A 23,765-nucleotide genomic window follows, 5' to 3' on the forward strand; every position below is an offset into this window, starting at 1 on the left:
GTTTCCAGGGTTTTTTGTTTTTAATGGTGGACCAGGTGACACCCAGATGTCACCTGCACTCCATGGTGGGAGTGGCTGTCCCAGCACTGGGCACTGCTGACTCAGCAAAAGGTGCCGCACAGCTTTTGCAGGACCCTGCTCTGCCTGTGAAGAGCCCGCAGCCAAATGATGGCTGAGCCCAGGCGTTCTCTTTGTTTCCAGATGGATTTCCCCGAGGACAAAACCTCCAAGGACAATGCCAACCTTCATGAATTTACCTTTCTTCTCCCCAGATCCATGCGAAACCATGAACTTGGCATGATTAACATCTCCCAGTCTGGATTCCCTTGCAAGGTTCCCGTGCCAGAGCAAAGCTTGAGTGGAACCTGCTCCAAGTCTGATGTTCGTCAGGAAGCTCAAAACCTGGGGAATTTGGGGTTGTTGGTTCCAAACATTTCAAACAGTTCCAGTGACATCTAGTGGGGAGCAAACCCCTGCGAATGGCTCCAGCCTTACGGAAAAATCCCATTATCCTTTATTTTCTTTTAACCCACTGGGCAATAGTTTCCTACTGAAAAAAACCCTCAGCTGTGGTTTGTGTGCCATACACCATGATTGAAAAATAGTTTCATAGTCCACTGAGAATTTCTCCTTTCTGGAAACATTTCATCTATTAAGGACCATTTGGAATTTTCTCTGGGACATTCCACTATATCTAAAATAAACTCATGGAAGAAGGTCACAAAGCCTTCGGAAAAAAACCAACAACAACCACCACGAAGTCTTAGAAATTTAAATTACTCAGAGAACAACAACAAAAATCTCAGTCCAACTGCTGGAGCCCAATTAAATCGAAATGTAACTAAATATAGTTAAAGTGATGTAAAATTAGCTTGGAAGCAAAACCAGGTCATCTTTCTTTCCCTCCCACCTCCCATTTTCCTCTGTGCTGTCTCCCTGTGCACCTTCTGCACGTGTTTCCTACTCAGCGTGGTTCTGGAAGGGGAGGTTGCAAATATCAATCAATCACAGCCAAAGCTCTTCTCTTTTATTCAGGGTGAGTAAAAGCTGCTTCAGAAGCACTCCTTGATTCCATAACATCCTTTTCCCCCTTTCTCTCTGAAGCACTGTGCAGTGCCAGCTGTGTTATCCCGATTTAAGGAGCAGCTTAAGATTTAGGGTTATGCCAGTTCCGAGCACAGCTCCTGAATCAGGCAGATTTTCCAGTGGAAGGTGTCCCTGTCCGTGGCAGGGGATTGGAACTCGATGGTCCTTAGGGCACTTTCCAACCCACACCATTCCGTGATTCCATGATTCCCAAAGCATAAATTCGAGTGACAAATAAATTACTGATCTGAGAGTGGTGCCAATTCAAAGTTCTTCAAGTTAGACCTAAAACCTGTGTTTTGAAAGCAGAAATATTGTAGCAAACCATGGAATGTTTTCCCTAAAATGGAAAAATCTCACCATTAAATTTAGGAGGGGATGTACACGTGTCCACAGGCTTTTTGCTTCTTGATTTGGGATCACTGGACACAGGATTTCCTGCACATTTCCAGCAGCAGTACCAGAGGAAAAATCCAACATTACCTGAGCGTGGTGGTGTGGGTGCTGTCATATTGACCTGACACCAAAGCAATCCCAGAAAGTCCAGAAGCATCAAAGCTTTGCAAACCACAAAATGATTTTGAAGTTTTTCCAGCCAATAGAGCCTGTGTGGGTTTGCAAAATTTGCCTGAAAATCTCACAAGAATTCAGTTTCTCTCGAGTTTCCAGTCCTCCCCTTGACCCTGGCTGCAGCCTGGACCTACACTCACAAATACAGATGAAAAAAAAAGAAAGAGAAACATCATTTAGCGTGGTTGTTTTTAAAAGTTCCACTTTTATTTTGCAATAAATTTTGGATGCAGGCTCTAAGAATCCTGTTCCTGGGACAAGGGCAGCTGTGTTTCAGCAAAGAGACTGCCATGAGTCACCCGTTTTCTTTCTCTCTCATTTCTGTTTTCGTTAATCTGAAAAAGAAAATAATAATCCAGACTGAGAAATATAAGCTTTGCTCCTGGTGGATGGGAAAGGCTGGGAAGTTCTGTTCCCAGGTCTTGCAAAGGAGTTGGGGTGTGAGCAGGAAACCTCAGTTCAGTCGGTGCATCTCAGCCCACCCTAAACTGGGCCTGAACTGGTCCTGACTGGACGTGAAACCCTCCAAGCACTCGGTGGTGCACAGAAATCCAACTGCTCTGGTGACGTGGAGCCTCCTCCATACTTTCAGGTAACAAAGGCAGCCGAAATTCATTTGAACAGTTTTCCAAGCTTCCTCTTTTCCTCCCTAGGTTATTATTTCAGTTACCATAGAGATTTTGGGCTCCCACCAGAACTAGAGAAGGATTTGCTCTGGAGGTGCTCTCCCAACCAAATTGTCTATGGACAACTTTGAAAAATTCTGGTCTAACTAATCCCTGCTCCATTGCGGTGCATAAATTAAAAATTAATTCATGCTTGTAAATCACTTGCAGTTACGTAGAGAGAAGCAAAAATATTTACGATCCATTTTTAGTTGCTTGGCCATTCTTGGAAAATGCATTTTGTCATTCTTCCTTCCAGAGGCATGGAATTGTTTTTATTTTATTGGTGGCTTTGTGAAAGAGAAAAAAAATTACAAATTTCTCCTTGTAGCATTAATTTGGTTTGGTCTAAAAATCCAAGGCAAATGCATTCCTTTTAGCAAAGACATTTCTTGGGCTCTGTTGTGCACTCAGAGGCCTTGAGGTCAGAGGGTAAATTTGTCTTAGTTGCAGCTTATTTCCATGGGCTGAATCTTCCATGATTAGAAGTGTTTGGCCACTACTGGGAGAGACTGGAGAGAAAGGAGGGTCAGGTGGGTGTCTTGGGAGAAAATCAGAGAGAATTGCTATAAAATATGTGCAGTTAAGTGAGAAAATCAGCATCTGCTGGCTGTTTGTTTTCTTTTGGGTTTTTTTTGGAATTGCGAGCAATGTTACGAGCATGGTTTTGGTTTGGTTGTAATTCTGGAGGGAAAAAGGGATGAGGATGAAGGTGGGAGCTTTGGGAATGTGAGTAGGAGGCGGGTATTGACAACAGCAACGCTATTTTCCGTGATGGCTCCAATCCTGTGGAAGACAAATTAGGTAAAGAGAGAAACAAGCCACCTCTCCCGGTCTCCTTCAGCCCCACCTAGAAAAGTCCTCCATGAACATTTTCTCTGCTCTCCCAATGCAAGTAGGAGAGCCAGGAATCACTGCAGCTACCCACAACAGCAGCAGAGGCTTCCTCCACTCGTAGGTTTTTGGGCAGCATCACCCAAGGTTGGGGTTCATTATTTTCCTCTCATTTGGGAGATGTGGAGGTGGGAGGTGACTTTGGGAGATGTTGCTCTACCTGAAGCAATCAAAACTGAAAGAGGGCAGGTTTAACTTCCAGAGGGCAGGATTAGATGGGGTGTTGGGAAGAAACCCTTCCCTGGGAAGGTGGGCAGGCCCTGGCACAGGGTGCCCTGAGAAGCTGTGGCTGCCCCTGGATCCCTGGCAGTGTCCAAGGCCAGGCTGGGAATGGCCCTCTCTGATGAACACACTTCAAAACCTCCTTCCTCTGGATGTTCCTGCTCAGTGTTTGTCTGTCATAGCAGTGAATTCTGCCTGCCCATGTCCTCCTGAGCCCTGATTTACCACACACCACTCTCACTTCCTGAAGGTTCTCTCTTTCAGGGTGATTCATTATAACCAGTCTGGAACAGGGAATCTCTGTCAAAGCACTGAAACTTAGGGAAAGTGGAGAGAATAGTCCAATAACAACTGGTGGCTGCCACACAGGGTGCCTGGGGAAGTTTACACCTCCTTTGGAGAGACTCCATTCTGATCTGTTGATGTTTAGTAGCAGTGAATATTAAGTTAATGTTAGGAAAGTTCTGGGGTTTGACATTGCCTTTGGTGTTTATCGCATCTATTGCTCTTCCAGCGGTGCTGTGAAGTTCCTGTGTGAGGCTGACCACCATCCAGCCCGGCTGGCTCCAGGATCCAATAAAAAAAGCCTGGGGAAAGATGCCACAGTGCCATCCAGCCCTTCCCACATCTTCCCAGCTGCATCCAGCCCTGCTTGTGCTGCTCCTCAAGCGAGAAACTCCAGCTTCTCTTCTTGCAGTAATTTCCACGACCAGAGCTGGGATTTATCCGTGAGTGTCAGCAAAGAGGAAGAAGATTTCAATTTGCTGTTGCTGCTACAGGTCCATTGTGAAGGAACCTTCTACATCTCCTCACTGGGTGCACTTTCCAGTGGTGGCAGAGGGGCTTCTCCTCTCCCAAAATTCCTTCTCTGGTCTCAGACCAGCATCACCCTCCAGGCTGGGCTGCCACAGCAGCCTGTGCCTCAGTTCTGCTGACTTAACTGAGTCAGACAGGCTGTGCTCAGGCAAAAATGATGTCAAAGGGGTAAAACAAAGAGTATTGTGTTCGGCCTGTCTTGCAAAAAATTATGCGCCAAAGAAGAATAGCGCGGAAGTGGAGTAAGTACAAAACACACGCTGAAGTGTCTCGTTGCTTCTCTGAGACAAAGGCAGACAAAATTAATCAGCAGTGATTTGTTGTGCCAGAAAACGCACGCTCCTGACTATCTCTGGCAGATTATTGCCAAGGAAATAGTTCCTCAATATCCCAGGCACATTCCTGACCTGTATATTATGAAGTTATTTCTGCTTTATGATTTGTAACCTGTAAAATGCCTGTGATCTTAATAAATGAGAGCTTGTTGCCTCCTGAAATCCACTGTATTTCATCTCTTGCTTGCCTCCTTTGGCAGTGTTGTTATTTAGGCTGAGTTAGCATTAGTATTCTCTCTGAGCATATCCACTTCCATGAATCCGATATCATCGCTGCGAGCGAGCACCCTTAGGACACGGTGACACCATCCGTATGACATATGATCATGGGTGGAAGCATAGCTGGAGGCTTTATGGAAAACACTGAGGATTTCCCAACCTCTACATTTTTGTTTTTCATTTCCCCACGAGGAAATATCGTGGATTTGTTTAATTGTGTAATCGAGCCTATGACCTGTGGTTGGTTCTTGTAACTTAATAGTAAACCTGTAGAAAGGAAACTGTACAGGGCTGTCTTATTGACAGTGTTCCTATAGTACAATTCAAATTGCCTGAGGTGCAGCCTGGCACAGCTTCTGAAAATAAAGATATTTTCCTCTGTTATTTACAGAAAGTTTCCTCGCTGTTTACAGAAGTTTCAGGTGGCAGGAGAATCCAAGGTGCTGCTCTCAGATATGTCCACCCGTCCTGGGAGCAGCTCATGGAGCCACCCATGATCAGACACATGGGAAGATATTCAATATTCATAGAAAAAACAACTATGAATCCTCTCTATGCCTCTCAATACTGAAAACAGCACAAAAGGCTGCAAGTTATCCTTGCTCTATCAATTAAATGGCACCAAGAGAAAATAAAACTATACCAAAAAAAGTAATTTAGAAACCAAACCTCACAGGGCTGAGCCTGATGTTGACCCTTCACACCACCCAAATTATTGCATCCACTATCTTTGTCCACTAAAATATATTTCACTGTGTTTGAAATAAAAATAAGGGTGTATTTGTATTATTAGGAAGAATTTCCAGCATTAATGCCCAAGCATGGGGGTCGTGCTGATGGGGGCTTTGGGGTGGGAGAGGTGTGCAAAGGGCAGCCCGCACCCCAAAATTCCCAAACAACTGCAACCTGTACAAGGTCTGAAAAAGCCAGACATCTTCTGAAGGCGTTTTACGAGTGCGTATGGAGAAACTGCTGCAAATATAACTGTTAGTGAATAAAATGGAAATTAGTGCTGTTGTGTTCACCTGTAAGTTTTTCTTTAAAGCCAGTGATTGCATTTGAAACCTGCAATTCTCAACAAAAAGAGAAAAGTTCAGTGCTGATTGCTGGATATTTGGACCTCCCAGTGCAAACATTAACTGGCTGAGAGGCACTCTGGAATGTAATGAAGGAAACAATACTGGGAATGGAGCCAAACGCAGAAACACTGGCGCCTGCAACCTAGGGATTTGCCTCCTAGTAATAGGAGCTGAACAAGGCCCAGCACTTCTGTTAGGCTAGAAATGACATACTGTGATCCTTGACTTAGCCAAAGGGATTTTAAATGGAGGAAAGAGCTGGCAAGACAAAATCTCCTGCACTTTTCACAGTGTTTTCTAAAACAAGCAAAGGAAATCAGGAGAAAAGACTGTAGTCTATTACATTTGATCCAGTTAAGTCAAGAGTGGAAGCTTTTTAACTGCTGTTATTATTTTTTATACTTTCTCATCATGTCACACCACCCAGAAAGCACAGACATAAAGCAGAAACTTGAAACTGCTTTCATTCAAGAAGAAGGGCACCCCAACATCACGTTATTGACAGGAGGGCTGCAAAAACTGACAGCTGCAGAAATTGTACAGTTGAAGTTCAATTCCCAGGAGCAGGAACAATATACTGATGGTATTAATTCCGTTTGGAATTGTTAAAATAAGAAAAGGTTATGGGCTGAGGAAGGGACCTGGTATTTTTTTTTTCTTCTTCTTTTTTGCTTTTGTAACAAAGGCGAACCTTCCTTCTTCCCTGGTGTCCTTGGACTGTCATCTCCAACCTTTTGAAACTGTATCTGATTATCCATGTGGCAATTAATCATAATTAAGCAGGCTTGAGATTTGGAAAGGTACAAAGAAGGTGGCTATAGATCTGGCTTTTGTCCTGAGTAACCTCTTTTTTTTTTTTTCCCTCTTTTTTTGGCTGCTGAATCTTGTGGTTGGAGCCATGAGAGGGAGGACTGGAAAACTGAGAAGAAAAAAAAAAAGAGAGGCAGAAAAGAACAGTGCGTGTGTGTTTTAACATCAGAGCCCTGAGCATCCTGGTTGCTCTTTCTTTCTCTTTTTGGACATCACAGTCCCTAGAAACTAAGTTCCAGCAAACTTGGAAGCAGTCTGTTTCCAGGAGGAAGCTAGGTAACAAATTACCTTTCTAATGCCAAGTGATTTGGATCCATTCTTACAAACCAGACTTTTTCAATTTATTACAGGAAAACATTCAATCATTATACGCTGGCACTCTGTCTGGGGCACATGGAATACCATTCTACCCGCTCCGCCCACATCCAGTTTTTAAAGGCTTAGAAAGCCCAGAATGTCTTCTTATTAAATGTTTTATATATTTATAATTAAAATACTGGGCTGGCATTAGAATCATTTTAACAGATGTAACCTGACACAGGCTTTCTCTGCCCAGGGTCAGGCTGGGAAACAATGGCTTCTTTAACTCCTGCGTTCTGCTCAGGTTTCTGTTTGCACATGGGTCCAATTTGTCCCATTTATGATTAGGTTTAAGTAAGTTGATGTGCTATTTATTTAGGAGAATTGCCATTTCAGACTATTACCATATTCCCTACAATATACATTACAGTGTGGTCTATGCCTGCACTGTCCATTATTAGGTTATTATGGTCCCCAATATGGTCCCAATTCACCAAAACAACAACAACTGACTTGATTCAGGCATTAAGTGATTTACTGCAGCTCTTTAGGTTGGAATTAATGTACACACTGCTCGCAAAAGCCAACACACCCCTGCTTGCCCCCAACCCTGAAGGCTTACAAGGGCCATGTGCTGGCATGTGAAAGAGACTTAAATGTCTGTGTAATTGATTTAAACATCCACTATCAGCAGTGGACAGGGGAAACCAACGGGGCCGGCTTGCAAAATGCCAGGTCAAGGTGCTGCTCGAGGGTGGGAGAATTGAGTTTACCTGTGGGAGCTGCTGGGAAGACCCCACGAGCCAACCCACCCCACGGAGCCGAGAGCATGAGTTTATCTCTGCTCCTAATAAAACACGCTCGCCTCATCTTGGACACGGCACCGAGGCAGGAGTGGGGGTAATTTATAATAACTGGCCTCAAACATATGGCCGGGTCCCTGCACTCCCCCTCCCCGCCACAGCCCCTGCCCTGCCTCAGAGGAGGAGGTTTATTCCATCCAAAGCCCTTTTCAGCAGCTCTTCAGCTCCCCCCAGCTGTGGAGATCCAGCCCCGTGCCCTGCCAAATTCCAAATCGCCTTCCCCGAGCCGTGAGCATCGTCCTGAGCCCCACTGGCCAACGCCACCAGCTTGGGTGGATTCTCCTGCACCACCAACTCCCCAGTCCATTTCCTCTCAGCCTCAGAGAGTGGCTGTTTTTCCTGTTCGGGGTAAAACACGGGATCAACAGCTGGAATCCACATAGTAACAAATTAATAATCTCAGCCCCGGCGCGTTCCAGAAGCTCCAATAAAAGAGCGGCCGAGCAGCAAACAGCTCCATCGCCTCCACCAGCTCTCCCTGGCACACATCCCACTCCTTTCCCTTGCAGTGAAGTCCTTGAGCACTCTTCCTTCACCTGGGAAGCAGCCTGGAGGTCCCCAATCTCCTCTTGGAAGGCTTTATCCCAGAGCCCTGCTGGGCACAACCCTGTGCATTGAAGGGGAGGTGATGCTCTTGCACCAGCGCTGGGTTTGCTGGCCATTCCTTGACGGGGTTCTATTCCCGTGGAGTGCCTTGTCCAGGTGATAATCCCTGGATTTTGGAACCAGCAGGGTGGCCACAAGTGTGGCTGGTGGTGCCATGACCACGAGGAGCAGGTGAGCAGAGACACCCAAGGACTCTGTGCTGAGACAGCAGCAGGGGATGGTGCAGTGCCCTGGAAGGAGCAATACTTAAAGAAGCATGAAAAGCCTGGAAAACAAGGGTGGCTTTCCAGCTCTGGTACACGCTCAGCTCAACAGGCACCAGAAACACGGTGAATTCTTGCAACAGGAGAAGAAAAAGTGGGAATATGGCTTGACCTGGATGTGGAGGAGCTAACGGTGTTCATCAGAGCGACGTCCAAGACATCCCCTTCCTGGCCAGGGCTGAGGCTGTGGAAGGACCTGAAATCTGAGCTCTCTGCTTGCACAGCTCAGAGGAGAGGCAGCAAGAAGCCCTAAGATGTGACACCATAGTGGGCAAGGAAATCCTGAAGATTTGGGCCTCTGTCCCTGCCCTCTCCGCAGGTATCCAGCACACACTCGCAGCTCCTGGGCTACAGAACTACCACCTTGGAGCTTTCAAGTCACCCAGTTAGTAAATCACAGATACACCGGGTTCAATTTACACTTACGTGTCGCGTGATCTGTCCTGAGAGTAACCTCTTAATAAATTAAACGGAGCCCCAAAAGAGGTTAGAAAATGAAGTTAAATGCTTCACCATCTGGGACTCAGCCAGGGCTAGATTCAATATTTGGAGTGATGGAAAGGTAAAAAGCAATTGTTGTCGTGTATTTACCACTTCTTTTATTTCCCACAGAGATAACAAGATGATAGAATAACTTTGCTTTTTATTTCTTTTTTTTTTTTGGGTGAAAGAGCTTTAAGCTGAGCCTTACCCAGGAAAACAATGTCACAAAATACCTTTAAAACGACAAGCCGGGAGTCTGTGAGTTTTTCTGCCTTTTGGAGGGGAGGCACATTTCACAATTTGGGATTCCTGTCTGTCTCCTCCAGTGCTGCAGCATCCACTGAGCTGAGCTCCCACTCGCCTGCAGCCACATTGGTTTAGGACCCTTTCCAGGTCGTTTGGAAGTCAGGCTTGGAGCCTGCTCCAGTCACAGAGCCACATAATGTAGAGCTGTGAGAACTTGGGAAAACCTGCTTGGCGGAGCTGCCGTTATTTCCCTTTGGTTTTAAAAGACACCAAAAAAAAAAAAAAAAAAAAAAAAAAAATTGAGTGGTTTCCTTCCCCCCCCCAAAAAAAATCCCTAAATTGATCAAGCTTGATTAAACCCACCAGGGAATTTTAAACAGAAGAGGGGAAAAATCCGAGTAGCGAGGAAAACCATGAATTTTGGTTTTTTTTGTTGAGGGTTTTTTTGGTTTGTTTTTTTTTTTAATTATGTAGTGGACTTTTCCCTCTGATGGCCACCCCGGCGCATCCCACCCTGCCCAGCCGCTGGCACGGGCTGCATCTGCAGATGGATCGGGAGCAGGGGCAGCCCCGCAGAGCTGGCACACGAGACAGCACCGCGCTCGCCAGCTCGGCTCTGCGCGGGGGAAAGGCACATTCCTCCTGCTGGGAAAAGCAGCGAGCCCTGCACCGGCACCAGCCCCCTCCCCCGCATCCAGCTGCGGAGCTGCTCCCTGTCCCCAGGCTCTTTCCAAGGTGGCAGCAGGCGCTGCCCCGGGGGATGCTTCGGCTTTATCCTCCTTGTAAATCTGTGCTCTTTAATTTGGTCGGGGTGGCAGTCCCGGCTCAGGGACAGGGCTCAGGGACTGCCAGCAGCCAGGGGATTTGTCGGGAGGGATGCTGAGCGCAGCCTGGCCTCGGCTCCGGCTCTCCAGCACAACAGGCTCCCATCCAGGCAGGGGAAGGAGGGTGCTGAGCCACCCAGGCAGGGCCAGCGGGCTCACCCCACAGCTCAGCCACGCAAACTGCTCCTGCTCAACGTTTTGGAAAGGATTTTTATATGGACATTATATATTAGGTCAGAGATTAGGAAAAGGCTCTTCCCACGGAGGAAGGTCGGGCACTGAACAGGCTCCTCAGGGCAGTGGTCATGACACCAGCCCTGCCAGAGCTCAAGGAATGTTTGGACAACGCTCTCAGGCACGTGGTGGGATTCTTGGAGTGGTTCTGTGCAGAGCCAGGAGCTGGACTGGGTGACCTTTGTGGGACCCTTGAGCTCAGGACATCCTGCGGCTCTGTGATAACCTTGTGTGGATACCTGAGCTGGAGTCTGCATTTCCCTACAAATTCCACCCTGCACTCTGAGCAATCTGGGAAGGTGTTTCCCCAAATTTGGAGCCACTGAAGGACTTCAGAGGCATCCTGAGGCTAGCTGGCAGCAGCTGTGAGGGTGTGTGTTGTGCCACAATAACTCATTAGCAGCTCCCCATCTCTTCAGTTTGTTGTGGGCCTGTGATTTTAGATTTTGTTTAGTGAACTCACAGCATCATGGCCTGGAGGCTGCCGCAGAGAAATAAGAAATATGGTTAAAATTTAAAATTACCTGCCAGTAGAAGGGTTTTGCTGAACATTACACTGGTGTCCAAGGGCAGGTTCTTTGGGTTTGTAGGTGGAACTTCAGCAGTTGTTGCACTTCGGTTCCTTAACCAGAGGGAGAGAGAAGCCCCCTTTGTTCCCCATCTCCCTTTTGCGGGGGAGCTGCAAGTGAGGAGGAAATGAGAAATCAGTCTGTAATCCTGAAAATCCTTTTCACTTTGAACATCCAGACTGCCTCTCTTCTGGAGTTACCACCCTCTCTGACCATTGACTGTACTGCTCTGTTTATGTCACTTTAGAGGAAAGAAAAGATGTGTTTTGGCTTTCTTTTTTTTCCCTGAAATGTTCTTAATAGTTCGGCTTGGTGGACTAAATACCCAGGATAAATCTGCCTTTGGGGGATTTTATATCACTGTGCATAATCTATAGTTTTCCATATGCCTGCAGGTAAAAGGTGTATGATTGAAATTTCATCTCACAAATCAGTTTTTAAGATTATCAATACTGGATTTTTAGGTTTTACTAACTTTTAGGGTTTAAGATTTAGATTTAGGCTTAGTCTGTGAACTTTTTGAAAGTGGAAACAAACTCAGGGTTGGAAATGGTCACAGCAAAACACAGTTTAAAAGTCAGTTGTAGTATAGGCCAAACAGGCTCCCCAGAGAAGTCACGGAACAGGTTTTGGAACACATTGCCCAGAGAAGCTGTGGATGCCCCTTCCCTGGCAGTGTCCAAGGCCAGGTTGGATGGGGCTTGGAGCAGCCTGAGATAGTGGAAGGTGTCCCTGCTCATGGGGTGGAATGAGATGAGCTTTAAGATCCTTTCCAACCCAACTGTGATTCCGTAATTCTGTGAAACCTCATCCTGCCATGTGGAGCCAGACCAAGAGGTGGAACAGCTCCAGGTTTGTGGAGGTGATCAGAAACACTCAGCTACTCCCAGCGAAGTGCAGCAGGATGGAGCTGGAAACAACCTGTGATGGAGCATCCTTGGAATACAAGAAAATTGGCTCAGGATCCCAGTCTGCCTGGAGCTGGGAAGTTGGGCAGTGGCAGCAGGTATGGCAGCCCAGGCATTCCCAGGGGGAAGCAACTGAGCCTCCTCTTCCAAGCTCTGCTCATTGCTAAACCACAGCACCTCTCTCCTCTTGCATTTTTTTTCATTTGCTTCATGTTTATTCTGGCCTTGAACAGCTTAAGCCTCACTCCAGGCATGAAACCAAGCGACTTCCCTCTTGTTCTGTTCTTACCTGGCCTCGGATACAGAGACCAAGTCCTCAAGGAAAATACACCACGCTTTATATTGGCTCACTAATACCAAAAAAAACCACACAAAAGACCCCCTCCCGCACAGCCAAATTTTACAGCCCAGGAGCAAACGTTCCCCTCCCCATCTCTAGGGATGTGGAGGGATTTTATTTATCACAGCAGACCATTCATTAACCTGTCAGGATTGGGGGGAATGGATGGATTCAGTTAGAGGAACCTGGGGGTATAAAACCACAGGTAAGTCCTGTTGGTGCTTCTCAAAATACCTGGAACTGCAGAGAACCACTGAACAATTCCAAGGAATCATTTCCCAAGGCGACCACTCACTGATCTTTTGGACACATTCAGAAAATAATTCACTTAATGTTTCAGGGACTTCCTTGAAATCAAGGTCAGCCTTTCCCTTGATTTCAGTTTTCTCTGGATTAGGACCTCCAGCACAGCCCTTGGATCTGTGTGACCCCAGGTTCTCCTCACACAACCCCACCACACCCAGGCTGCAGCCAAGCACACGCGGGGAGCTCGTTTGGCTCCTGCTTTTGGTGAAACACCAATTTCCTCTTGGCTCTGCTCTGCACATTTGGATTTCGTGCAGCCCAGCCCTTCCCTCCCAGACCTGGGAGGAATCTGCAAGAAGAAAGGGGATGTCAGGAAGAGAAACTCTTGAGTGCTGAGGGTTGGATTTCCACGGCAGGTGTGGGGCTGGGAGCTGCCCACTGCTCCTGCGAGCTTCCCCGAGCAAATGTCAGCTCCCTGCTCCATCAGGCCTTTACCTTTATAGCTTCAAGGAAATGACAGCTCCGAGCTGTTGCTTTGCAGGAGGGAATAGTGCAGGTCACATCCTCGGCTAATGAAAAATGGCATAATGAAATGCTGATTGATACCCGCCAGTAGCCTGGCTCGCTTGTTAGCTACGCAAATGCAGGTAAAAATCCTTGTTCATCTCAAATTTCAAAGCCTTGGTGGCCCTTGATTCGTGGAGGGAAGGTGCATCCACAGCGTGCAGCTACAGGTGGCCTCTGTCCTTCAACAATGAAGCTTTGAAGAGATTTAAATACTGACGGCAAGTGCCAACGCCATCCTGACAAATGGAAGTGAAACGAGGGAGGTTGTGCTCAGAAAACCAAAGGAAGGATATCCCAGCAACGCCTGGTGGTGTGGCTGTGCGAGCCTCAAGCTGGAGCTGATGTACTTCCAGGTTCTCTGAAGTTGGCTGTGTTTCTTTAAAAAGGGGTATTTGCAGGTCTCCCGAGAGACGCAGCCTCCCCATCTCCAGCCAGGATGTGAGCACAGCTCCCCGGTGCCCAGAAAGCGCCGCTACCGCAGCAGTGACCGCCTTTGAAGCCTATTCAAATTCCCGGTTAAACAGGAATCTGGGAGCTTCTTTGGAGCATAAACACGGGCTTAGGAAGGAGAACCAGCGTTGCTCCATTACCAACCATTTTGCCTCGGTGTTCCCTTTTCCGTGGGAAATATCAGCATTTTGTGGTCAAGCTCATTATTTGCTTTGTACAAGACCGGGGTGTTTCAAGTCAGGGAATGAGCTCTGCTCCTCATTCAAGTCATCAAAGGGCCGAGTATTCCTACTGATATTTAATACATTTCATCTCCATCTTCTAACGCACACATTGAAGTATACTGTGTCTTTAAAAAAACCCTCAGCTTTGCCTGTTAATTTAGCTCCCTCCACACAGTCTCATTTACTGTTATCTATTTTTATTCTCACTGGGGATTAGGTAAGCAACTCGCAGTATTTCCAGCTGTCCTTTTAGCATCACTATTTGAAAACTGTATAGACCACAAAGAACATAATTACAAAAACAAATTGCTGGTACAACCACTCAGCTAATAAGTAGGGACCTGATGCAAGTTCTGAAACTTAGAAAGACCATTTCAGACTTCTGTTTTCATTAAACTGTGGTTGCTGAGAGCAGATATAATTGCATTTCTTTTCTTTTTAAAGGCTCTGGGTTACCTGGAGTAATTTGTATATTACATTTTTTTTTCCTCTGGAAGTCCAAATCAGTTCTCTCAATGGAAAACATTACATAGGAGGGGTCATTCCACAAGTGGTTTGCATTAGTGCAAGAATTGCACTCGTGTACTAAGATGTTTAAGCACCTACAAAGTTGTCGCCAACCATCTGCAGTGCTGGTAGCACTAAATCAGCCAGGCCCGTATGCAAAGCCGGAGTAATTTATCTGTCAGGCAGTATTTCACTTAAGACATATTCCTGTAAAATATGAAATACTTAGAGGCATCCACTTTCCTCTTTGAACCTGACGTTTTCCATTACTGCACGGGCAAAATTGTCTTTTTAATGGAGCAAGGAAAGCTTTGTGTGCCGGGGCTCTGGCATTAGGAGAGGGGTTTCAGTTTGCATTATGTTAATGGGCAATTATCAGTGCAGGGAAAATGAGGGATGCTGTAGGAGTGTGTGTTTGGGGCTCTTACGTCTGCTCTGCTCGGGGCTGGGATGATGCTGGACTAGGTGGGATTTTCTCCTGCTACTCTGTGTGATCCAAATCCAAACACAGAGAAGCCAAGCTGCTGTTTCATAGCCCTGCAGAGAAAGCCAGGTGAGCTTTGGGAAGCTTGAGTTTAATCTTTGACTCAGATTTATGTGAGGAACCCTTCTAAGTCTGGAAATACCCAGGACTGTTTTGCCACTCCCCAGGATCTGTGGGACTTACACTCCATGTAGGATCCAGCACCAATCTGTTTATTCTTACAGCTCATGCTCCAAATAGTTTATGCAGAAAATCTGAGCTGGGGGTGGATGGAGAAATAATCCCATTTTGTCGTATTCTTCACTTTCTGCGAGGTACAGTGTTAATAAAACATTTTCAATAAACAAACTAGCCAGACCTAAGTTGCTGTTTTTAATATAAGACACAAAGTCTTGGTATGATTTTTCCAGATTCTGCACCTGATTAATGCCATACCACTTTGGCTGAATTTATGTGCAGAGAAAGTGCAGGGTGTATTTCCTTTGCAAACAGAAACAATATGTGCAGGCTCCTTCCCTTACCTGCACCAGATGCCCAGAGAGGAGGAGGAGGAGCAGGAAGACCTCGGCCGAGGTGGAGGCAGAGTGGCCAAAGTCTGGGGACAGGGGATTTATTTAGGTCTCTTTATTTAGGTTTATTTATTTAGGTTTATTTATTTAGGTCTATTTATTTAGGTTTATTTGTTTAGGTTTTGCCCTCCCACAACCAAAAGTTGTAACTGCTGGGAGTGAAGCACTCAAACTGAAGCTGTGCCACCTAGATAAGTTAATTCCACGTGAGAAATATGAAAAATGCACCAATAATTCAAGTAGCTGGAGAAATGGAATAACTGTTCACAGCAAAGACAACTGAAGTCATCAAACCTCCTCTGATTGTATATATCTAATAATTTCTGATTGTACCAGAAGGAAGAGTTAGTTCAGGACTGGGTATTTAAAGACAGGTGCTGTTACAATCAGGATATTGATAATTTCACAATAATACTCTTAGCAGTGATAAAACAACGTTCACCTCTGCTCCGTGTCTGATAACATACTTATACATAAATTATCATATTCAATGCATTGAAAGTGAAAACTGAGTCTTATCACAGTGACAGAAAAATCTCTGTAAGGATTTGAAGCCAGGGCAAGACCCAAAATTTCAAAAATTATCCAAATGTTTTCTTAAAAAGAAGCCAAACCAACCCAGTCTTTAAGAGGCTCACATGCATGAAAAGCAAAGCTGGCTGGAATGAAGAACTCCTAATTTTAATAGATGTGAGTTTCTCCTAAAAAGCTCAACTCCCATCTTCAGCTTTGATGCCCATTTTCAGCTGTGACTAAAAATTATGAATTTGGTAATTTATGTTTGGCCAGAATCAGGAATAGTTAAGGTTGGAAGGGACCTCTGGAGATCCTCCAGTCCAATCCCCAGAAGAAATGGAGGAAACCTGCACCTGACCATGACATGGACCTGAGCATATCCAGAGTCATGGAGTGGTTTGGGTGGGAAGGGACCTTAAAGCCCATCCAGTGCCACCCCTGCCATGGCAGGGACACCTCCCACTGCCCCAGGCTGCTCCAAGCCCCAGTGTCCAGCCTGGCTTTGGGCATTGCCAGCCAGAGAACACCATCAGATATGAGCATCTCACACCCAGCCATGCCTCTGGAAAAGGGTGATTCCAGTCTTTCTTTCCAGGGAAACATGGAGACAGCAGCACATTTCTCAAAGCAGACCCTGGTGCAAAATCATTTGGGTTCATAAATTTGTTGCTCTGCTGATCCATCTCAAAGCCCTGACTCAAAGCCTGTCTGCCCTATTTCTCCCTTTCACAAAAAAGGAGATTTCTGGGAGAAGTCTGGGAGCTGCAAGGGAGGCTAGACCCAAGTGCTTCCTTCCACTGCTGGCCTAACTTTTAAATCAGTTTTTAATTGCATGAAAAGCCACCCTCATCCCTTTTGATTACATCCTTCTATCGCCCTCAGAACGGCAGCATCTGAACATCTTATTAATAAAAGCTATTTTGGAAAATAAAACTCCTTTGGAATATATGAGGATTAACGCTATATATAGACCACGATGGCTTAAAAGAGATTGTTATGGTCTATTGTGCAAATACATATTTACTAGAGCTTTTGAAATACAGATCATGCAAATATGTATTCAGGGACTTTTAAAAATGCAGATTATTGACCTGACAGATCATAAAGGCTCCTTTGAAACCATTCTGGGTTACAGTATCATGTAAATACTTATTTAGGCAATTTTTTAAAATCTTAGCAAGTACACTCAGAGAAAATCCTCATGGAAATAAATGCTTTTCTCACTTGGCAGCCACAGTGATTTTGAAAGTTAAATACCTGCCTCTCCTACATTTAGAAAATCCAAATCCATCCTATCTGAGGATGGGCAAGATATATCCCCTGGGGTATGGTATCACCTGCCAGTGAGGTGCTGACCACCCCACGGCTGCAGAATAAATCCTTTTCTTTACAATCACCTGATGAGCTGGATGTGCAGCTCCTTGCCATGGAATCACAGAATCCCAGGATGGTTTGGGTGGGAAGGGACCTTAAACCTCATCCAGTTCCTGTGATGGGCAGGGACACCTCTCATTACCCCAGGATGTTCCAAGCCCTGTCCACCCTGGCCTTGGACACTTCTCTAGGCAACTTCCAAGAGGGGATGGTGATTAAATATTTGATACCAAAGAGAGAAAAATGAATATTCCTCTTTCACAGGCCACATACAACCAGTCAGCTAAGTGCAACTTCCAGCAGCACAGGCTGGATTTCAGCTGGTCATTTTGGGAATAAAAAGTGTATTTATTAGCAATTTCCTGAACCAATTGATACTCTCCGTTTTCCACAGATCCCTTATTATTCAATATTACATCAATAATAAAATGCCATGGGTTCATTTGAATTCCTGTGCACGACTAAGAAAGCAAAGGCAGCTTTCTGGCTCCCTGAGCCTGTAGCATGGTGGTTGTTATGTTTTGTTACGTGTTACAACAACACCGTCTTCCAAGAATTCGTGCACGTGTGTGAAACTGATTGTACCAGGTGATTGGAATATTCCTGGAGCACAGGCACTGCCTTGATGAATAGTGGTGTAAATGCTCCAGCAATTTTGCACATAAATGTGTCAGCTCTGGTCTACATAATGGAGAGAGGTCCTTTCATGGACTGGATAAAAGTGGGTTTATGAATCATGGAAAAACATGGGGAAAAAGCATGTTGTGTGAATTTTCTTTGGAAAGTCCAGGAAAAAAAAAAACCAAACACCTGGAATCCAGCCAGAGCATTTTAGTGCTCTTTTGTCATTCTGCTGGTTGAAGAGAGCTGTTCGTGGTGATTAACAAGGGTGTGCGCGTTTGGGGTTTTTTAAGATACAGCTACAAACAAAAGGTAGTAAATTTAATTTTCATTAGGGTAGAATTACTGTTCTCTTACTCCTGGCAGGAATACAGATCAACAAAAACTCCTTGTTACTTTCTCTCTGCAGATCTGGCTTCTATTTGCCTCGGCTGGAGGAAGGTTTGACTGAACATTCACGATTCAACCAGGCACCATAAAACCCCCTGCAGGAAAATTTACTGTAGGTATAAAGTAAATCACGTAAGGGCTGTGCACGCTCATTTACAAAACACAGCCTCATTCCATTGTGTGAGCAACAATTAAGGGGTGGACCTCATGCACGCCCCATTTTTAGTGCTACTTGCTGGAATTTGGAGGATTTAAGAAAGTGAAAGTATCTTACAGTGTTATAAACAGAGCCATGCAGGACAAGCAAAATTTGCACGACTGGTTTTCAATGTTAAAATGTTTCTGGGAGTTGTGAAGGCAGTTTCTGTGATTTTTTTTCCTCAGGTGATTCACAGGTATGAGAGAGAGAATTATTCCTCATGGCAGAGCTATGGTCGACTGAGGCCACAGGTTCAGTGCTGGCAATAAACCTGAATTCTGCTTCAGAGCCCCAGGATGAATTGTTTAGGTTGGAAGAGACCTTCTCAGATCATCAAATTCAACTGTTCCCCACAAATGCCACCACTGCCCACGTCCCCAGGTGCCACATCCACATGGCTTTTAAATCCCTCCAGGGATGGGGACTCCACTCCTGCCCTGGGCAGCTGTGCCAGGGCTGGACAAACCTTTTTCAGTCAAGAAAATTTCCCCAATATCCACCCTGAGCCTGCCCTGGCCCAGCCTGAGGCCGTTCCCTCTCCTCCTGGCCCTGTTCCCTGCCAGCAGAGCCCGACCCCCCCGGCTGCCCCCTCCTGTCAGGGACTTGTGCAGAGCCACAAGGTCCCCCCTGAGCCTCCTTTGCTCCAGCCTGAGCCCCTTTCCAGCTCCCTCAGCCTCTCCTCATCAGACTTGTGCTCTAGTCCATGATTCCAAAGAGAATTTTAGGAACCAAAGCACACAAAGGCAGCAGGTACCACCGGTGTCATCCCTTGTTTGGGAATAGGAAGCAGAGCAAGGAAGAAACCCCTTTCAGCAGGGATGGACACCAGCCCTACATGTCCAACCTGCTCCTGGGGCTTCAACAGGAGGCATAAAGAGGGGGAAAACACAAAGGAGCTAATTAACCTAATCACAGGGCCATCCTCAGTCACCCTTCTCTGGGCAAACCCACCCCAGCAGCCGGAATTAGGGGATTTAGGGAAAACTGATCCTGCTGCAGGGCCATAAACAGAGGAGTGCACCTGAAGTAGCCGTGGCCCCCAGGGAGTGCTGGGGGAAGTGAGAACCTGGTTACTGCAAAGACAAGTGACTGTGAAATCCTGCTTTATTCTTCCTGCAATAAAAGAGTTTTAGTTCTTCAAGGAAGTGTTTGAGGGGCTGCTTTGAGTCCTGGGGGTGGGGACAGGACAGCACCCGTGCCCTGTGTCCCCACACTCCTCCTGGGGACCATCCCACGGCCACAAATCACCCTGGAAAACTGCAGTCGTGGTTTCAGAAGCTGGGCAGGCTCTGGGTTTGTGCCTCTGTGAGCTGATGCTGGGTCTTACCTCGACATCCTCAGCCCTGCTCTGTTTTGCACGTGGATATTCCTGGTTTAGTGACAGGACAAGGGGGAATGGTTTTAAAGCAAAAGAATGTCGGGTTAGATGGGACATTGGGCAGGAATTGTTCCCTGGGAGGGTGGGCAGGCCCTGGCACAGGGTGCCCAGAGCAGCTGGGGCTGCCCCTGGATCCCTGGCAGTGCCCAAGGCCAGGCTGGAGCAGCCTGGGACAGTGGAAGGTGTCCCATGGCAGGGATTTGGAAATGGATGATCTTTCAGGTCCCTTCCAACCCAAAGCATTCCAGGATTCTGTGTTTGTAAGGAATGAAGTCAACCTGCAGAGGAATGTGTATTTGGACAGTGGGGAAATACCATTTTAAGGATACAGAGCTCTGCAAAGAACATTTGGGCCTCCATCACCTCTCGATCTCCCTCTCCTTACCTCAGCACTACAAACCATTTACATTGCACTATCTAAACATTTACCCAAGGAGTAGATATTCAAATTTCATCAGGGAAAATAAAATCATCTAAAAATGCTGTTATCTTACAAAGTAGTGGTTAAACCAAGCCTACTCTTCATGGTCTCAACTCTCCCCCAGCTGAAATAAGTGATTTCCCTTCCATTAAATTTAATGCTACAGAATCAACCCTCACCTATGAGATATCAAAGCTCATGGATTTGATGCTAAAGATGTTTTTTCAAGAGGCAAGACACAGAATTTCACGTATCTCTGGTTACCTTCACTTTTACCAGCTGATTGCAGATATTTTTTAGATTAATAAGGAGTAAACAAAAGACTCTGAAAGCGTGAGCCAAGCACCAGGAAAAGATAAATTCACATTTTTAATTTATCCAACACAGCTTCTGAAAAACTCCTCCTCCCAACTCATGCTTCAAATGTGTCCACTTTCCTTCCACGTCTGATCTCAAATAACCTTGGAGGTTTCACACAATGCAGAGGGACCCCAGAAAATAATAAAGGTATTTGGTGAAATACTGCTTAGTCTCTGGGATAAACCTGGAGCACTGACTTGTATAGCTTGAGGCTTATTTTTAGATCCTCCAGAGAATTTGTGTGAAAAAGGTGAGAGAGAGAAAGAGAGAGGAAGAACAATTTAAATCATCGTAACTTCATAAACCAGAATTTTGGGTAAGATTATTTGATAAAATGCAGCTGCAAATACATTTACAATTGAAATGGCTTTATTGTGATTTTAAAGCCTTTACCTAAAAAACAAATAAACAAAAAAAAAGTGTTTGCTTTGCATTAGCTCCTCCAAGAGGCCAGAACTATTAAAAAAATTATTTAAAAAGTTAATGAATGTGCCCATTTTAATAAATTATTGGAATGGTCAATCCAAACCCAGACCCTTTTCTCCTTGGGGAGTGGGATGGCTGCCCCTGGAGAGAGTTTGGGAGGCAGCCTGGCCATGGGGACATCAGCAAAATGTGGGCCCAGGGGCCAGCCCTCCCCCTGGGAAAAGGGAAGCAGAAGGAACAAAGTGCCCATCAGGGGCTTGCCCAGGAGCTGGCACCACAGGCCAGGGCTGAAACCTGACCAGTGGATGGGGTGGAAGGGAAACAGGCTCAGAACACTGAGAAATTGTTATTTTTTTCATCATTCTCTCTCTTCTCCTGGTCTTTTTTATCCCTTTCCTTTCCTTTCTTTTTCCTTTCCTTTCCTTTCTTTTTCCTTCCCTTCCCTTCCCTTCCCTTCCCTTCCCTTCCCTTCCCTTCCCTTCCCTTCCCTTCCCTTCCCTTCCCTTCCCTTCCCTTCCCTTCCCTTCCCTTCCCTTCCCTTCCCTTCCCTTCCCTTCCCTTCCCTTCTTCCATCCTTTCCTGAAGGGCCAGGAGGGAGCAGACTGGGTGGGAAAGGAAGTATATTTTACAGCACTTTCATTACTCAACTTGATGAGAGCTAATAAAAATTCTTAATTGAAAATAAGTACCTTAATGACAATATCATAATCAGGAGTTATATTTCCTATTTATTTCAATATAAAATACCTTCTTTCTGACCGGAGTTATTCCGAGCAGTTTTCCTCATTGGCTCACACATTAGGAAGATAGTAAATACAGCTTTAAGTGGAATCACCTGTGCTTGGTTTTTCACTCCAACTTTTCCTTTCTGTTGCTAAACCCAACATTAGATACTTTCCTGATTGTTATTGAAACATATACAGGCCCTTTCCCGTATCTTTATTTGGCTTTTTGGTGTGGAGTCAGCATTTAATCCAAGCATTTGTGACATGGTTAACACCCACAATCATTTCCTGTTATGCCTCACACTGACTAGAGTGGGCTGCTGTATATTTTCCAACGCCCACTCTGCTGTCTTTACAATCAGATTATGCCATTAGACATAGACAATGAATCACTGTAATTGTTCTAATATGGCCAAACTACCAGCAAGGATTAACCCTTTCTGGGGATTTTGTAGTTAATTCTGTGTGGACCTGTGGTTACAAGGTGTTAAGAGGCTTCTGGGGTTTAAAACTGGGGAAAGGTTCATTTTAGTTAATAAAATACCATTTAAAGTGCTGGATTTGGCTTCTGTAGAATGGCTGAGGAGTCCAACAAAGACAAAGAAGGAGCAATTAATAAAAATAAAAAATGAGGGGAAACTGCCTCACGAGGGGAAGCAGAGGCAGCTCTGACCTCTGCTCTTTGTGACAGGGACAGGACCCAGGGACCCAGGGAGCTGTGCCAGGGGGGGTTTAGGTTGGAAATCAGGGAAAGGCTCTTCCCCCAGAGGGTGCTGGGCACTGCCCAGGCTCCCCAGGGAATGGGCACGGCCCCGAGGCTGCCAGAGCTCCAGGAGCGTTGGGACAGCACTGCAAGGGATGCCCAGGGTGGGGTTGTTGGGGGGTCTGGGCAGGGCCAGGGGCTGGACTCAATCCTTGTGGGTCCCTTCCAGCTCAGGATACTCTGTGATTCTGTGTGAATCAGTGTTTTAATCCTAAGAATTCCTAGGGTGGAATTTTGAAGACAACAGCTCCAAGAAGAGAAGAGTGTTGGAGTGTTTGCGCATTTGGGGTTGGACAAAAAGCTCATTTTGTTCTTCTTCAAGAGTTTTCTCGAGGCCAGAAGGAAGGCACAAAGCCAAGCATCTGGTCCCTGTGTCCCACCCCAGTTACGAGGCTATTAAATGACTCTTTACACACACATTCCTGTCAGCACACTGCAAAAGTGATCCAAGGATACGTCTTCCCAACACCATTTTGTTCCAACGCTCGCAGTAAATCGGCTCCTGATCAAAGTGAGGCGAGGACTAATTGGAAATCAAAAGTCCATTAGCATTGGAAATGCCATTTCTACAGCGGGCTGGAGAGTTCTTTGCAAATAATTTGTTTAGGCCCCAAACTAACCACCATTAAATGAATGCAAGTCTCTATACGGACACCTTTTGACATTAATTTAGACTGGTAATGTATCAGATTAGAGTTTAATATGAAATTCTGACTTGGGTAATTAAAATCTTATTACTTAAGTGGATATTCTCAGTTTAATGGGGATACAGGGAATCAGTTTGCCCTGTTCTACCCTTAGTCAACAGTAAGGAGTGAACCCAAAGCAGGAGGACAGGGATAAGATCATGCACCACGGATGCTGTGCCCATCTCCCACCCAGTTTCCACAGCAGTTGAGGATTCACAGTCACCTTTAAAATGTTCCTTTCTTCTACTCATAGAATCTGGCAAAAATTGTTTATTGAGTCAAATATGCAAATTATAAGCAAATCCAGGAGAAAAGAGGAGGAAAAAACCACTTCTTAATCTTTTTTTTTTTTCATTTTTGTACTGAGAACTCTGCAAGATTACCAAGAGGGAGAAAAAAAAAAAAAACCTGAAAACAATGAAGAGTAAAAACCTAACAATTAAATATAGGTAAAATAAACCTGCCTGCCCCAAACAGAGAAAATCTGGGCAAAAACAAAACGAAGAAAACATGAAATTCCAGTG

The 23,765-nt window shown here is 45.6% G+C and overlaps 1 long non-coding RNA gene across 1 annotated transcript in view; it reads right to left on the reverse strand.

Moving 5' to 3' along the window:
- Positions 1–1,891: 1,891 nt before the first annotated feature.
- The window catches only part of LOC125329632, a 55,853-nt gene continuing 33,979 nt past the window's right edge, over positions 1,892–23,765 (reverse strand). Inside the window, exons 2-3 of the long non-coding RNA XR_007205224.1 lie at positions 11,040–11,194; positions 1,892–1,991 (exon numbers count right to left, since the gene is read on the reverse strand). This is a non-coding gene — a long non-coding RNA (uncharacterized LOC125329632). The remainder of the gene's footprint in view (positions 1,992–11,039; positions 11,195–23,765) is intronic.

Source organism: Corvus hawaiiensis, chromosome 8 (genome assembly GCF_020740725.1).
Source record: "Corvus hawaiiensis isolate bCorHaw1 chromosome 8, bCorHaw1.pri.cur, whole genome shotgun sequence".
NCBI lineage: Eukaryota > Metazoa > Chordata > Aves > Passeriformes > Corvidae > Corvus > Corvus hawaiiensis.